This window comes from Limanda limanda, chromosome 18 (genome assembly GCF_963576545.1).
Source record: "Limanda limanda chromosome 18, fLimLim1.1, whole genome shotgun sequence".
NCBI lineage: Eukaryota > Metazoa > Chordata > Actinopteri > Pleuronectiformes > Pleuronectidae > Limanda > Limanda limanda.
The window spans coordinates 6,317,494-6,335,211 of NC_083653.1; the positions used below are offsets into that span (position 1 = coordinate 6,317,494).

At 44.6% G+C, this 17,718-nt stretch overlaps 1 protein-coding gene across 3 annotated transcripts in view; it reads right to left on the reverse strand.

Annotated features, from left to right (window-relative positions):
- LOC133024027 (glutamate receptor ionotropic, kainate 2-like) overlaps positions 1-17,718 on the reverse strand; it is a 61,522-nt gene that overhangs the window by 42,895 nt on the left and 909 nt on the right. The gene's annotated exons all lie outside the window — the stretch shown is intronic.

The window sequence follows — 17,718 nt, forward strand, 5'->3', positions numbered from 1 at the left end:
GTCTTTCTGTTCTTTAGCACCACTCCCGGTATATGTACTGTCATGTAATTGATGGAATCGAGTTCAGCCCGGTGCAGAGCTCAGTCACGCGCTGACATGAGACGGATCTCGGGGCGTTGGGATCCGGGGCTGATTTGCATTCCGTGGCAGTCGTCAGTGTAATTACGGGCAATTAGTTGCGTAGGGAGGTGAGTTCAGGGGTGGGCGCCCTTCTTTAACTCCCTCGCTCAGCCTTGACAGAAAGGTTCACTCTTCAATTTTGCCCAATTGATTCTAATGATTCTCAGATGAGAGGAGGGCAAAGAAAAACAAGAGCGCGGGGATTAAGGAGATTAGGGCGAAAAGACACAAAGAGGGAGAAGGAGGAAGGGAAGAAAGATAAGAAAAGAAGGACAGGGAAGGTCAATCAAGTCAGAAAATAAAGGAAATTGTTTAATAAACTCATAAAAAAGTCCAAACTATTTAGAGCGCACGATATTTCACTGTTACTTTAGTTGTCGGAGTACCACGCTGTGACCGCCTCAGGAATCTTGTTACCTTTTGGAAATATGAGAATCACACCTTTCGCGATGCTCTTTAAGTGTAAACAGCCTCAACACGTTAAAAACAAACAACAAACCTTGTTTCACCGCCGAGCGAGCCAGACGATATAATTAACGCCGCAAAGTACGGCGCCGTCGACTTGAAGCGGCTCCTTTCAAACCTGTCGTTGTTATTTTGAGGAGAAAGCCTTTAAAGCTCCAGATGGTCCGTCAGCGTGCTTCAGAATCCTAAACAAAGGAAGACGGCGTTCCAACTGACCCGCTGCAAACGGGTCTCCATTTCAAGATGGTGTCGCAACTAATGGATTTATTTAAAACACAAGAAACGCACGTCAGGAACTTCAAACAAAGTACCTGCTTGTGTTTTAAAGCGTATGTTCTTTTGTTACTGGTATTTTTCAAGGCTTTATATGGAGAGACTTTGAGAATGAAGTTGCAGGATAAGTTATATTTTAAAGGTGGAATATATATCAGACTGCAGCCTGCATTAAAATGAAGAATGTGGAGCATCTTGCCGAGTTTATACTTTTGTCTGAGCTTCATAAATAACAAAATTATTAATCTTCTGTCTGAGGACTTTGAAAATATTGTGCAAGAAACTTATTCTGACGAAAGAAGCACACAGACCTGGAGGATATTGCCTCTTTACTGGAGGAGGAAATGTTTTGCAACGGTCAACTCGGAGGTTATCGTTGGTTATGTCTGCCTGATATTAAAATAAGTTACAGGTCCGGCGAGCACAGGTTCTCCTTCTGACTTATTTCCATTTTTCACTCCTTTTATCTCGGAATATTACGACTTTATTCTTAAAACCAGGTTTTCTTCAATAAGGCCCGGATACTTTGTCTTGGCCAGTCACTTGGGATATATCTAATTTCTAGACATTTTAATCTACCAGTTTCCCGATACCAATTCCGAGAGACTGACGTTGTATATTCGTTGATACAAAGTAAAGACCCAATACCAGTGCAATTCCGTGATGACAGAGTTTTCTTACTCAACCATCATTAGCCTGAAGTGAAGCTGCCATGTTGTGGATTGCATCACATGTAAGAAAATAAAATTACTCCAGATATATTTCTATGTCAAACAGCTCAAACAGCTGTCGTGTCGAGCAACAACTTCCAACTTTCCAAATAAACACGGTAATAAAAAACAGCTCGAACAGCTCGTGCACCTTTGAGGACGGGCTAAATCCTGAGAAAGCTTTTCAGAAATCAAACTTAAAAGAGAGCGGATGAGGGGAGGAAAAGGGAGGAAAGATGAAAGTGAGGGGTTTGTGAGAGCCGCTCTGAGAAACCCTCTCGGAGAGAAGAGGCAGAGTTCAGGAGTCCATCCACGGTTCCCACCCTCTCCGAGGACGGAGAGTCGGCTGGAAAATCCAAAGTAAGACAAAAAATAAAAGTTTAGAGCCTGTTTATTGATTCAATTACAGAAAGCGAGGGGAAGAGTGAGAAGGAGAGAGGAAGAGACAGAGAGGGAGTGGAGGAAGAGAGAGAGAGAGAGAGAGAGAGAGAGAGCTTTGCAGCGAGAGACGGCAGCTATAAATAGCAGCAGCGAATGATAGAAAGGGAGAGCAGGAGGGCAGAGAAGATGTCATTTACTTAGGGAGGTGAGCTTTATCATTGTCAGCATGGTACAGTCAAACTGGATGTTGTCTTAACTGTCTTCATATTATGGTCCTTTCTTTTTTTATTGTCTTTTCTTACACACAAACACACAAACACACAGTTTGTGCAGCTGAACCAAAACCCTAACCCACCAGGAACAATTCATGCCTAACCCATAATCTTAGCCAGGAACAATTCAAGCCTAGACCGAACCAGGAAGTTATCACAATTCACATTTTACCCCTGACGTTAACCATAACCTATTCATGCCCAACCCTAACCCTAATCATGGCCCATTTAGTGCATAACTATAACCTAATCACAATTCCTATATTACCCCAAATATTTTCCAGGACCACAGATGTTGTCCCTCATAAGAACCGGGCTGTGGTCCCCATGAGGTCCACGAGTCCTGACAAGGTCGGTGTTTATTCTGGAAAAGGTCCTACAGACGTAACAAAAACAGGTACACACACACGACCAGCTACAGAGGCATTCTCGTGCATGTTTTGTGTTTCACTAAAGCACTGAGCGAGCAACAATAATGAAGTTTTCATGTGTCCCCCTGCTCGGCACCAGCAGTGCGATGTGAACACGTTGCTATTAATGGTCATTTCATTACACTGAGATGCCACATTAATCTCCTAAGGAATGAATACCTAAGAATCCCCATTAAAGATGATAGGAATCACGTCAGTCCGGCCTAATAAATCATTATTGTGCCGTCGCCCTGAGGGAACAGACAGGTCTGCAGCGGCCTGTTCAGCGAGTCTGAGAAGAGAGAGCACGGAGCGTAAGGATATTAAGTTATGTTCATTGGATTTCTTTGGCACGATGTATGGCTCAGATATGCTGGTTTTAAAGAAATTGTTTTTTTGGAGATCACAGAGGAAGCAAAACATCACATTTAGTGTCTCGAGGGGGATTTCAAACATTGGATTACCTTGGAATATGATGGCACATGGAAAATCAAACAAGAAATGTAAGATTTGATGTTACATGAGCGTATGGTTTACATTTTTTTAGAGAACACATCTTCAATATTGTTTCTATTGAATGATGAGTCTGATATTTCTTCCCAAACTGGACTTTCGGCGTCTTGGAAAAAGACATTATAATAGATTGTAATGTATATTTAGCTTAAGGTCGAACACCCCCGTGTCTCGTCTCATCCGTCCTCCCTCTCGCCGCTCGCTGCTGCAGTCTCTCCGACTGCAGGTGTGTGAGTTACAGCTGAGATAATCAGCGTGTGTGTGAATTATGGAGCTGCCGTCGTTGGGACTGGTGTGAATTATGGTGCAAATGAAGACTCTAAGTGAGTTATGAGCTGGATAATCACCCTGACTAGAAAACAGACAGAGTGTCTCTCAGTGTGTGTGTGTGTGTGTGTGTGTGTGTGTGTGTGTGCGTGTGAGAGAGAGAGAGGGCATAAAGTTGAAATCAAAGTGTTGTGTGAGAGGGTGTCTCCTCTATGTAAATTATATTCTCTTTTAATGTTTGCTCACACTTTATCATTGTGGACTGATCATAACACTGGTTTCTGACAGAAATGGAGTTAATTTGAAATTCGTCTCAGTAAACAGAAACCACTCACCTCTGAAGGTCGTACATACATCATATAGTACCGTGTTTTAGTACTAAGTATATTTTCAGTACATACATATTCTAGACATTTCTGACATCAGTATAGTGTAAATAATAGCAGGGAGGATAATTTACTACTAAAGGATCTCTGAATGAAACTACACTTAGCTCTCATTACGTGCTCAGCTACAAAGGAAGATGAGAGTCCCACATGTTGCCATGGCGACTGATGTCTATCTACATCTACATCTATTATATGTCACTGGTAGTTTTGGAATCCGAACAGCTGATTGGTGGAGGAAGGGCGTTGAGATAGCGTGGACGGCCTGTCTCTGTGACTAATGACCAGCAGCATAGCTGCAGGATGGCGGTGGGCTATTGGGGGGGGGCTGCCATGGCAACCAGCGAGCAAACTTGTCGCTAGGGCAAGTAGCTCGGCTATGCACATGGAGTCAGTGTTTAGGCTTTAAGACCTCCACCCCCTCCCCTCCCCCCCAGCCCCCTGGCCTGCTTCTGTCTCCCCTCCGTCTTCCTGCAGTGAGGACCACCGCTCGGAGACAACAGGCAGCCGGCACAAGTGATGGAAAGGCTCCGTAAATATCTCAGAAATTCCCAGTGGGAGCGCTCCCGTGACATGTTTGTCAGTGAATGGGACATGATGCATGAAGGCCTGTGGAGAGCGGCCGCTGCTGGTCATTAATCTGAAGCTCCCCTTGTGGTAGACTGACCTTCCTACGCTGCACAAGGGCCAATTCTCTCTCTCCCTGAAGATCCCCAGAAATCTGACCAGGGCACGGGATACAACAACTGAGCCCTACGCTCACCGGGGCTGTGATATCACACAAACAAGCCTTCATCGGTGACGGCTGAATGAGAGTCACTGGAAATCTGTTTGTACAGATGTAGGGTGGAACTATTTTTGTTCTTCATCCTTTACGAGTGACGTCCTTCTCTATCCACTTCCTCAGGCCTTGACTCAGAGATAGAATTTTTTTAATAAGATGATACCAGCTATATTCTTCGTTGAATCCAACCCATGCCTTTATCTTAAAATTCTAGATAATGGTAAAGGAAATTGATTAGAAAACTTCCACTGGTAAAGTCATGTGAATGCTGGTGTTATAAAGCATGAAAGATCCAGACATCAAAAGATCCATAACCTGGAAACATGGTTGATAACTCAACTTCACATGAGCAAAAAAAAAAAAGCTCAATGAATCTTGTGACTCTGCAATGAATCAATAATTCAATCAAGCGCCCTGTTCAGAGTTATGGAAACTGAACCCAGAGGAGAAAGCAGCTCATGTGAACCAGAGTTGAACTGTTGTTGTTTGACTTGTTCTGCGTGTTACTAGTATTTTCTCCAGAATAGAATCACTCCCGTCACCCTAAAGCCTCTTGACACTGGTCTGGACTGTCACCTGCCACCGCTGGACGCTAAGCCCCGGGCTGACTCACACACTCCACCACGGACACGTGTGGAACACACAGAATCACGCACTCCGGAGATTGAGCCTAAACAAACCTGTCAGGTAAGAAACAACTGAGTCCCAGGGATAATGTGACTGATGTGAGAATTTAAAGCCCACGCCTGCGGCATTCAAAGACACCTGTGTTCAGCTGCACTCAGGGTAATAATTAGCTCTACCGTAGCCACAAGATCAATCTCAGCCATCTCTTATAATGAGCGCACATACACACACACACACAAACACACACACACACACACACAAACACACAAACCCTCATCCCTGACCCGGCTCCAAGGAGGAAACCAGCGATCATATAACATGGATTCATTCTGTGCACTGGCAACAGATGTGCTAATTTGCCAGACTCTCTCGATTCATAATAGTGTGCCAGCTCCCTCCTCAAAATATGTGCTAATTTGCGAGGGGCTCATTGTGGATGTGCTAAACTACCGGCTGACATTTTGTGTGCTAATTTGTCAAGCAGGGACCCCTTTTGGTGCTAATTGTGCCAAACTGTGAGCACACTTCCACAGGCCTCGAGTCGCTGGCGCCTCACACGGCTCCAGCCCTGCTCGCGGTTTCCAGCCTCTCCACTGCTCTCGAGTCGTGAATGCGTCAGGAAAGAAATACCAACCACTGTGAAAATAAGACATACAAAGTGCTAAGTGCTCGCCGGCGCACAAACAGAAAGACACACTCACACGCGTGCACACACACACACACACACATATGCGCACATCACACAGAAATATGTGCCGGCTCTTGAGAATAGACAGGCTCCTTCCAGAAGTCGATTGTTATGATGGTTATGTTGTGTCATTAAATGCACATGCACACACACTATGGTCTGTTTCCTCAGCGTATACTCTCACAAACACGAAGCCATAAATATGTTTTTATACAATGTTGTGTTATAAAAAAATACTCTGCCTTACTGAAGCGTTTGCGTAAACATACATGTTGGTGAAGAATCAATGCTCAGACGCAGTGACAGGCAGGTTCTGCAGTGACACACACGCTAACACCCACAGTGTGAAGCTCTTCATGGACTCAGTCTTTCATTCCCTGAAATTGATCCATCAATATTTTGCAAAAACCCCCATTAAGTCTGCAACCTTTGATCATTCAGTCAGATAATACGGTGGATATTATTTTCAGTTGACTGATAATTGTTTGTTGTCCACAAAAACATCCCAAGATAGATTTTTCTTTTTAAAGCCCAGAGTGATGTCTTAAAATAGTGTGTTTTGTTTTTGTCAAACAGAAAATAACAAAATGAATCAATCACATATTTTCTCTCGTACGAAATTGTCATTGTTATTCGTGGAGGTGAAAGATGAAACCCCAGAAAGTCGAATCAATTTATAATCACAGAACACACAGCTAAGAAGCAAATCTTCTCATTTGATACGTTCAAACTTATTATTCAAGCTACACAATAAATCCCATAACACATCATGTTCCTGCCAACTACTCTCCAGCTAAGGAGCACCAGCATTGAAGAAGCTCTTTGCATGTGAAAACGATTAAAGTGTAGATTTTTTACTGATGTGCACAAATCAGCAGAAGTACACAGAGCAGGAGAAACAAGCCATTATAGTGTCTGTAATATAACATGCAGAGGGGTGAGCTCTTCCTCCGGCGCTGCTGAGGAGCAGTCAGGCTTCAATAAATCTCTTTCACTCTTTGCAACCAAAGACTTTCCAATTGTCTTTATGTTGCATCTCTGTGGGTCACTTTGAAAATCATTTTCTTCACTTTACCTGTCAGTTACCAAAGCTGAGAATAATGGCGATTTGCCAGCTTTTTTTTTTTTTTTCAACACCTTCTTCATATCCTCCCTGAACGTCCCCTAACCCTATTCCAGGCTACGATATGAAATAGAGGATTTAACGATGGGAATTTGATTCATACAAACAGATAGATTCTGTAACATGGGGACAAAACAGGAGCTGAAAACTTTTAGCGCTGCAGCTCCTTTCACACGCTGTAGGTTTTATGATCCTTAGATCTCGCACTCTCGATGCTTAGTATATCTGATTTCCAAGTAGGGGTGGGAATTGGCAAAAATGTGACGATTCAATTGTATTGCGATATTTGGGCCACGATTCAATAGTATTGCGATTCTGCGATATATTGCGATACTGCAAGTATTGCGATTCGATTCTGCGATTTATTGCGATTCATGTCCCCAATATTATTCAAAGGCATTACAAAACATGAGGAAAATAAGACTGCTCAACTCACTTCAAATGTCACATTTAATTCTGTGAACAACATTGTCTTCTACACAGTAACTGAAGTGCAAAAACTTTGTCCTTGAACATTCAGGACACAGGACCTTTGTAATTATTTTCTGAATAGGAGACCTCTCACATGAACGCTGAGCTCCCAGCACATAACTTACAATTATTTAAATACAATACAGTAACATAAAGCAGACATAATAGAGTAACATAAACCTGAGCTCAATCATATAAATAAGAGTAACCTAGAGCTTCAATCAAATTGAGACCTGCAAGGTCATGACCCAAAATGTTAAATTCATTTGGGAATATTGGCATTTTTGTTCAGAAAAAGGAGTTGGTCAACATGCTCAGATGTTAAAGTGCTCCTCTGGGCCGTTACTATATCTCCTGCAGTGGAGAACATCCTTTCCGCAGACACACTAGGTATCTTTTAAACTCTGAAACTCTCCTCGTCATGCTTTGCCAGCCAGGGGCTGTTACATATATAATTGTAAATATTGCAATACTTTGTGCTACAGTATCGATATAATCGCGGGCGGAAAATATCGCGATACTGAACAGAATCGATTTTTTCCCCCACCACTACTTCCAAGTGTATGAGTCTTCCCAAAACTGCTGCCCCCCCAACATATAAAGTTCAAGTAAATAAGACAAATCCCAGATCTGCATCAGGAGCATTTTCTGCCGACACAGAAACAAGTGATTTAGCTGTGATATACAGGCCACAGGCAGAGAGAGGGAACAGAGCGCCTCCTGATGCTTTATGCCTTCACCCGTCGCTGCCATTTCTCTTTCCATCTCCCCATATTTCCTTTCCTTTATCGAAAGGCCACGTACACACACACATCATCCTCCTCGCCGCCTCTGACTGGAGAACATCTCACGGTGGCCTCGGCAGGTGACAGATGGCGACCTCACAGCACTGCTCCCTGCAAACTGAGTTTTAATCAAGCCTAAGCACGTGTGAGAGATGCTAATTATCCGCTGCAGGCTCCGAGAGGCAGGAGTCCAGCCTTGAGCACATTGTAGCTATGCCCGTGCATGTGCATCTCGGTTTTATAATCAATGTCCTCGTCGTGATAAAAGCCGTTTCACCAGCAATTTTTGCAATTTACGGCAGCTGAGAAGCGTGAGGCTGGCGTGTCTCCGGCGTCCCCGGACACTCCAGCCCTCGGGCGGTAACGCTCGCCAAAATAAATATAGATGAGAACCTGAGAAACAGTAATCTTCAAGTCTTAAAACAAACTCTCTGAAAGTTAAGCAGTAGGATTTCCAACTGTCTCTCGTCATCCTCGCCAGAAATCGGTTTGCAAAGACTCTCATCTCCCTTCTGTGCCATCTCTGAATATTTACATTTCACCATCTGCAGAGAAAGTGAATAAAAATCCCCTCTCTTACATCCATCTAACATATATTTCACTGCAGCCGACCTCGGCTTGGGAGCTAAAAATGAAGTTCAATTTATAATGTTGCAATTAGGTCACAGCAAATTACATGAGACTCTATCATCCCCTTTACTCGCCTCTCTGCTCTCATTCTAATTCTCACTGTTCTAGCGCTCATCAAAATGACCCTGTATTACACTCTCCCCATTGTAATTTTGGACAAAATGGCTGTAAAATTAGACTTTCTTTCTTGTAGAAGGGCAGATGTTATCTGCTGTCAGAAGCAAAGGTCAAGAATTAATTCAGGAGGCGGCTCTTTAATGCTCACAGCTGGGCTTTCAGCTTTTTTTTTTCTTCCAGCGACGATAGAGAGGAGGAATAAAAAGGGGACATTTGATTTTTGGTAAGAGATCCTTCCACAGAAGACAAGTATCATTTATAGATACAGGAAATGACACCGAGGCTGGTTGAACTTGAAATTGCTAAAGAAATGATGTCGTAAAACATAAATATATCGAGAAGATGCGACAATAATGTGTTAATGTTAAACTGCAACCATTAGGAGAGTCATGGGTTGGTGGTTAAAACAAGAGTCATCATACTGCAGCATATGTGGTATCAAAGCCATTTCTGCCATTAACTGATATGGAGACTGGAGGAGGCAATATGAGGACAGGCTTTAGATCCAGACCCCGACCACGTCCCCTATAGGTGGGACACACTGTCGGGTAAGTCAGAGGGATGAAAGAACCTGCATCTCAAACGAGGAATCGTACCTTTGTGTGCAAGGACACTGAGAGCAGCGGACGAGAGGAAGGAGCGCTTGATGATAGTGAGAGAGAACAAAGTAGAGGGGAAGGCACCGGAGACAAGCTGAGAGCCGAAGGGAGACAAGGACGAGGCAGAGGACAGGGAAGGACAAAGACAAGGAAGCAGGAGGAGAGGAGAGGAGAGGAGAGGAAAAGAGAACGGGCAGAGAATTCCATGTTGTGGATTCTGTGGGTGTTTCGCAGATGGCAGATGCTTGTGCAAAAACAAAAATGGGGAGAGTTTGGAGAGGGAGGGAGGAAGGGGGCGTGGGTAAGAGGAGGCGGCGGCGGCGGAGAAGGGGCGGGGCGTGACAACAAAAAAAGAAGAGATGAGCGAGGGGAAAACGAAAGAGGGAGAAAAGGAGAATAAAAGAGGTCACAGGAGGCAGATAAAAGACTCTCAATTAAACGTCTGAATGGATGGCCCATTAGACCTGAACAGACACCTGCATCCTTCCCCCCCGCCCCCTCCGCCGCAGGGCAGGAAAATGTCAGCGCCTGCTTTGGGTTCATCAGCCTCCCATTAGCCAGCGCCGCACACAAGCTAGCAGATAATCACAGCTCTACAGGTGCAAGTCAATATGCTACACCGGGCTGCAAAGGTGTGTCAATTATTCCTGCAACACTCACAACGAAGAGAGGAAGAGAGGACGGAAGAAATGAGAGAGGAAAATAGCCAGAAGCACAATGATACAAAGAAATCACTGAATAATGAAGAACACAAACGCTCATTTTCTGTACAACACACAGGAAAATGAATCTATTTGAGGATAAATGCGAGAGAAAAAAAAAAAAAAAGACAGAGGAGGCGAAACAGCCGGGAAATTAAGAGTCCGGCTCTTAATCCTCCTGATCGGCAGGCTGCCGCTCATTTCACCATTTCTCACGTTCATTCACACCCCGTCGAGCAGGGGATTCAAAGTCTTTTGTCATGTGCAGAGAGCGGTGGCCGGGCGTGGGCGTGTCTTACCGTTCGGCCTGCGAGGGAAACGCAGGCGCCGGGCGTCATTAAGCCTCCTCAGAAAAGTTAAAACAGAGTGTGCAAGATGGGAAATCAATCCGAGTCTGCTCCAGTCCACCGTGTGTGTGTGTGTGTGTGTGTGTGTGTGTGTGTGTGTGTGTGTCAGGGGCCAATTGTTGAGTCACCCAAAGAAAGGGGGACGTGTGTTATTACCTCTCCCTGAGGAGGTTGTTGTTTTGTCTGCTTGTGTGTTGGCAAGATAACGCAAAACACTACTCAACCGATTTCCATTCAATTCAGTGGAGGGGGTGCAGCAGGAGCCAAGGAAGAACCTTTTCAATTTTGGTGCAATCAAAGTAAATTCATGGATCTTGATGAAAATGATTGTGTGAACTTTGGTGGAGCTTGATTGAACTGAAGAGGACTGCTGGGCCTTGGCAGAGGTCTGCGCTCGACTGAGTGTTATTCCAGTTTGGACGGTGAGTGACCACCAGTGGAACACACACGCTTCAGCCATTAATCTTTGTCAAAACGTTTCCTAAAATGAAGTCGGATCTTTTTAATGTCTCACCTTCTGCGTTGTTTTAACACTAAACTCACTAAATCAGACACAAAACCGCTGGTTTCCTTCCTGCGTGTCTCCTCTTTCACTCTCCTCTTGCAAATACCTTGGAACACCAAAAGATTGGATGGATGATTAAAGAACGCCACAGAACCACTTCAAGAGAATAGGAGAGGAAGGACAGAAAAATGAAATTTCCCTTCGCAGGGGGATGTTTTGCATAGCCCTGGTGGATCGTGGATAATAGAGTGTCATGCTGATTCAAAGAACACGATTTTAAGTAAGCCTGCTTCAATACGTCCTCCCCCAGAGCCCGTTTCCCCGTGTGTCCTTGATTCAGACAGAGAAGCGTTCTCACATCCAAAGGGCTGTACTGCTGTCAATGGGGGCCGAGAATTCAGCTTTCTCTCTTTCAGCCAGTCGCTCCCCTCCTCCTCCTCCTCCTCCTCCCTCTCGCTGCTTTATTCCGCTGGCTGTGGATGAAGGGCGAATCACCGCATCCTAACCTGATCGGCGCCTCACATCATACCCAGCGCAGCCGGAGGGCTTTCTGTAATCGATTGACTTCTGAATCCCATGTAGTTTGGACGTCAATGCTTTCGTTTACGGTTTATGTGCCTTCAAGAATGCTTACTGGGTCCGTGTGCCTGGCATCCGCACTCGGCTGCCTCTGTTTGCAGGACACATCGGGACAACTTGAATTCATGGGGATGAAATAAAAAAATGCGTATTTACATCGGAGCCCCTTCAGCAGCAGAAGACAATCGATGAGCCCTCAAGCAAACACATGAAACATTTACTCCAGCTCCCAAACGGCATCATCACCAGCTTCCACAAGAAGCCACTGGCAAAAAAAAAGCCTGTTTGTTTGCCTCTGAGCGATCACTTAATAATTAATTACCACAGGTGAGCTCCTGCAAAGTTAAAGATCTCATATCGCAGAGAGAGGCGCGACACGGCAGCGAGAGGAATTTCTCCAAACGGCTCGAAGCGCATGAGCGTTACGAACACGTATCAAACTGAGAGGGAAGGAGCGGGTGCAGCTGAGTTCAGACAGAACTCGAAACGTTGGGGTTCAAAGTCGTCATCAATTCAAAGCAACACATTAATATAATCAAACTCCCACGCTTCCACCTCACAGTACATATTTGTGGGTTTTTTTTTTCTCAGCGTCCACGTTTGCGTTGTCACAGATGCTAACCTGTGATGGATCCACACTGGAAGGGGCGTGTGGGACTTGGCAGAGGTTCATCGCCGCGCTGCCAGTTTCTGTCGTCTCCTCCATCGCTATGCAAACATATTGATTTTTATTGATTCCCGCCATCTTACGCTCCAGTGGAAGTGGAGACAGCCAAACACGTAATGAGACATAATGGATCATTTCATTGGAGGCTAATGAAAATACATATTTGGACTTCTTCCCCCCCCCCCTGAGGACCCTGCAGGGACATCTGTGCCATAATGGTTGTTTTTTTTGTAGTTTGATTTCCCTTTTTTAAAAAGGTACTTGGTGAAAATCTGTAGTCTCGGCGGCAAATTTTCAACCTGCTACATTGCTGACATTTATTCCGAGCTGCAGTGCATGACTCCTGGCCTCCCACTGCATTTCCACAGCGCACTCGACTGTCCTTCCTGCCTCTTTGCAGAGAAGCCATCACAAAACAGTAATAAAAGAGCACAAGTGAGAGTGGGCTGAGAGTGGACTGCTCTGAGGCAAACTAATCTATCTTTACTCCGTATCTGCAGGCCTCAACACTCACTGTTTTTCTTCTCGCTCGCACTTTACTCCCTCCCTCCCTCCCTCCGACAAGCACTCGTTGTTTTTCTTACACCTCTTTGTGACTTCAAATTGTCTCCCCTCCCCCTTTGGTTAAAAGATGCAAAAAGAGGGAAATGATTCCTTGTGAGGAGTTTCAGCTCTGACCGTCAGTCAGCTCCGAGCCAGACGCCCGGGGCAGGGTTCTCCTCAGGGGACATTTCCAAAAAACAATCGCACGTATAACCTATGACCCCTCTGATATCCAGGGAACTCCCAGAGTGACAATGAAAAGAAGTGAGAGGCTGTGAATAATGAAAGCCAGTGCTGAAATCAAGCTGTCCACAAAGCAGCAGACGAGCAGGACTCAGAATAAAAAAACAATTTGTTAGAGGAGGCACGTTGTGTTGGAACCGGTTCCCCTGCGAAGACAGAGTCATTCATCTGAAACCACCTTGAATGTAAATAATCTTTTTCCAATGTAGCTGGTAAATCTGAAAAAATAAATAAAAAAAAGAGACTTGATTCTAACCACTGCAAGAAAACTAATTTCATACCTCACAGATATTTTCCATTTTCAAAATGCCAGGAAATCTGCAACCTGAATTAATCACCATTGAGCCTTTTGTAACTGAGGCATGACAGCAAGACCTTCAAAGACTCAGAACTGTAAACATGTTTTTAGAAATCCATCTCGATATTTCCCTGCTTCCAGCCCATGTGTGGTGCCGCATGCTAATGTACGACAGATCTCCTCTTTGTTCTTGAAACCCACAGCGGGTATTTTTAAACCATGGAAATCATTTGCCAGCAGAGGAGAGATAGTTTCATATAAGCTATGGCGAGGCCAAGTGACACATGAATATTTTAAGCGGCTTTGTGCTTATTTAAGTGTGTTTGCCGCGCACACGCTGGCAGAGGGCCAGGGCACGGGGTGATATCCATAATTCCCACGAACCCAAACTAAACTCCGGCACGCTGATAATTCAGGCTGGAGGAAAGGAAACGCAAAATAAAGTTAATTAACGACAAACTCCCCTTGAATTTGCTCCCTCTATACTCCTGCTTGTTCTTATAGCTTGTTATTCCGCCACAGTAGTTTACGGAGGGATGAAAAGAGTCTTAAATATAAGGGGAACACAACAAAGGCCTGGTGTTGTGGAGGTACGCAGATAAACTTAGCTTGCACCAGCAGGGATTGTGTCCTTTGCCAAAGGACTGAAACCTCCCCCCAAAAAAAGGACTTGATTTATTTTTCCCAAATCAAAAGACAATGTTGTGTTTGGGTCATAAATATTCCCTGGCATGGCTGAGCTGGGAAAACATAAACAAGAGCGGGAAATAAACAAACATCTCTGAGTCCACAATGCTTTCAGCAGCAGTCGACGGCCGGGGGGGGAACACACTGCATCTGCCAATGTTGTCTGTCGATGGTGGTGATAACGTTACCACTCAGCCACAACATGGACATTAAAAATACACTAGCTAACCATCTCATTTCCACTGTTGACATTTGCTCCCTTGGATTTTGTCGCCGTGTAATTGACATTTAATGAATAAGACACGTCTGTAAATAAAACTCAATCAACTCTAATGAAATGGCAGATATGATGAGTCACTGCTTACTGAGCATTTGTTGTGGGGAAGGCTTAAAAAAGATCATGTAAATACGGAACCGTTTCCATGGAATTAAGCTCAAATGAGCTCCGTTAATTTGTTGTCACACCATAATTCATCCTGAACGCAGCCCTGCATTTCCACCTCACTGAATCCTAACAAGCAATCGAGAAGGTTGAACTTTCACAATAAGGGCTTCGTAAAATACAAAAATTATGGATGCCGAACACGGTTCAGCTTGCAGAGTCTGTGCCGGGGATTGAAGCTGTTAGATTTCATTTCTTGAGTAAAGTGGACATTTTGCAGCTTTTTCCTTCAGCCTACGAGAAAAACCAAAACTGCAACTCCAAATAAACCTCCCCCACTTTGTGCCTGTTCCCTGAGATCCTTAGCCACAGAGTCTCATTCAGTTCTCCAGATGTAGGTGTGATCTAGTTAGAAAAAGAGCAGTCTCGCTGAAGCCGATTTTATTACACCTCGTAAGGGCTGCACCGGGTCCATTTCAGCATCTAACTAAACGAATTACCTGTATGATTTATAAATGAGGAAGCCTGAACACAATAATCCAATTCTGTCTGGGAATTAGCTCAGCGTATTTGCCTGCAGCTGGTGCCCTGTATACTTCTTGTTGTTTCGTTTTCCCCCCCCTCACTATTTGACACCTGTCGCTCCGCGCCGTGAGACCTGTGCTGTGAATACAAAGGGGCCGACTATGCTCTGGTGTGTGCGTGTAAAGGTCTCGTTCTGACAGGAGAACAGTGGTAGTACCATGTGAACTGCCTGTCTGCGGAGAATGGAACTCGGGCAGGGAGGGAGCAGACAGCCCCACGGGGGAGCTGACCTCCTCATATGGCCGGCCTCCTGCAGGAGCAGCTGGGATTTATCTGCTGATAAGGCACATGCTGCAGGACAGGGGGAAAAGCACGGGTAGGGAGACGGACCGGCGGGTCCCGATGTTTCCAAACGCTGCTCGGCATCTCCCCGGTCTCCCCCAGAGCACACGCACTGACATACATCTTACTTTTCTTGATAAAATCGCCCACACACAAAACTGTATCTTCATCTGTCTTTTCTCCGCTCAGCCCCTTTACCAGCAAACCGAGACAAGATAAGTATATCATCTTTTCAAAAGACAATGAAGAAATGGAGCAATCTTACAGCGGATAGATGTGAAAAGGAGGTTTGACTGTCAAGGGAAAGCAAACACAAAAAAAAAAATGGAGCTTTTTTAAACAACATAGGCCGACAGGGAGTTGGTCTCTGTCCGTGGTCCTGAACAGGCGGATCAGAAACTGGGACAGAGATCAGAGGTTTTTCAGCATCTATGTTCACAAGGGTCATTTCACTGGCACCGACACAACAATAATCAAATAATAATAATCAAACATGAGCTTTGCCTCAGAGCTAAAAGATTTCCGTCAACTGAATCAGCTCTTATCTCGCGTGGTCCCGTCTATAGAGATCCCCTGCAGATTCAACATGTCAGGCAACATATTGCTTACGTTGTGCAGCACCCGCACTAACACACAAGATACAAATGATAACATATATTCCTTGTTCCTTGTCATTCAAGCAGCCGCTCCACATGTTTTCTTGTGAGAGTATCGCTGCGTACACGTCAAATATTCACACAGACTGCAAAAAATATGAAATAATCAAACCTGAGCTTTGCCTCAGGGCAAAAAGATTCCAGTGACCTGACACACCTCTTATCTCGCATTATGTCTATCCATATTCTCTTACACACAGACTCTTGTACATCTAACTAATCAGCATAATTAATTCCCTATAGACCCTCACACTGACGTTGACCGTCCAAACTAAATGCCTAACCTAAACCTAAACCTATTTCTAACCCTTAACCAATGAGCAAGTATTAATCATCAAACAGTCCATTGAAAAACCAGGCAAAATGTCCTCACTCTGTAAGGTATGAAGAACACACACACACACACATAAAAACATATTATATACATATAAATATACACCCACACATATATTTACACACATACATACTCACATATACACACACACACACACATACATATATATTAGGATTAAAAGGATGTGTTGTCAACACTTGATGATATAATGATATATATATTCCTTGTTCCTGTCCACTTCACATCTCTCCCTGTCAGAATAGGAGCGTATCCTCACATATTTTATCAACCACTGTTCCCTTTTCTCTCTCAGGATTTCAGTCATTAGCCTATTTGCCGGCTTGGAAACTTTGGTGTCAAATACTATTACTATTACCCCCCAGGATTACTTTACTGACGCCCGGCGTCTGTCAGACAACGTGTGAGACGGGAAATCGCTCGTCGGGAAATCGCTCGTCGGGCCGAGGATGCAGCGGGAGGAAAAGCACATCCCGTTGCCATAGCGGCGGCTCTAGCGGACGCAGCCTGACTCTTAAACAGGGCCCTGGGGGGAGCTGGGGATTGTAAGGATGTGTTGTCAACACTTGATGACATCCGCTGTCAGGAGGGGCTCCCCTGTCACTCCGAGACGTTCCCTGCACATGCGACAAAATGCAGCCATCCTGAGACGGATCGAATTAAGCAACAGTTGAAACCACCAGAGGCCGCGATTCAGTGTTTTTTTTTTTTTTTAAGGAACAGAAAGAAATGGTATTAATTGCGGTGTTACTGCTATGAATCAGCAACAAAGCCACTGGAGCAGCAGCTGTGGAAGAACTTTACTCTAATAATCAACATTAGGCTCATTATACATTTCTTCCCGATAGGTGCTCTGTAGTTCTTGAAGAGAAGTGGCCAATCAACTTCCATCAGATCAGTGAGAGTGGTGATTATCTGCACTTAACAGTTTAGTGGGGACATTTGTGACTCAGCCAGTCACCACTGGAACTGTCCTTTACATCAAAGCCAATAAACAAGTAGACCCTAAATCTAAATAAACCACTTATGGTGGTTCATTGGGAGTAAGGATAACAAAAAGTGGTGCTGCCTGCTCTATCGATTGGCCCATGTGACAGATCAGAGTTATCGATCCGTAATGTTTGCGTGTAAACATTTACTGCAGGGGACGTGTTGGGGTGTCAGCAGTTTAAATCAGGCAGCGGAAGATACACGAGTCCGTGAGGATCCTGGAGGTTTGGGTCGAGTTTCATCCGCTGCGTGTATCCCCGAGCTGTTGCGTTCGGAGAGG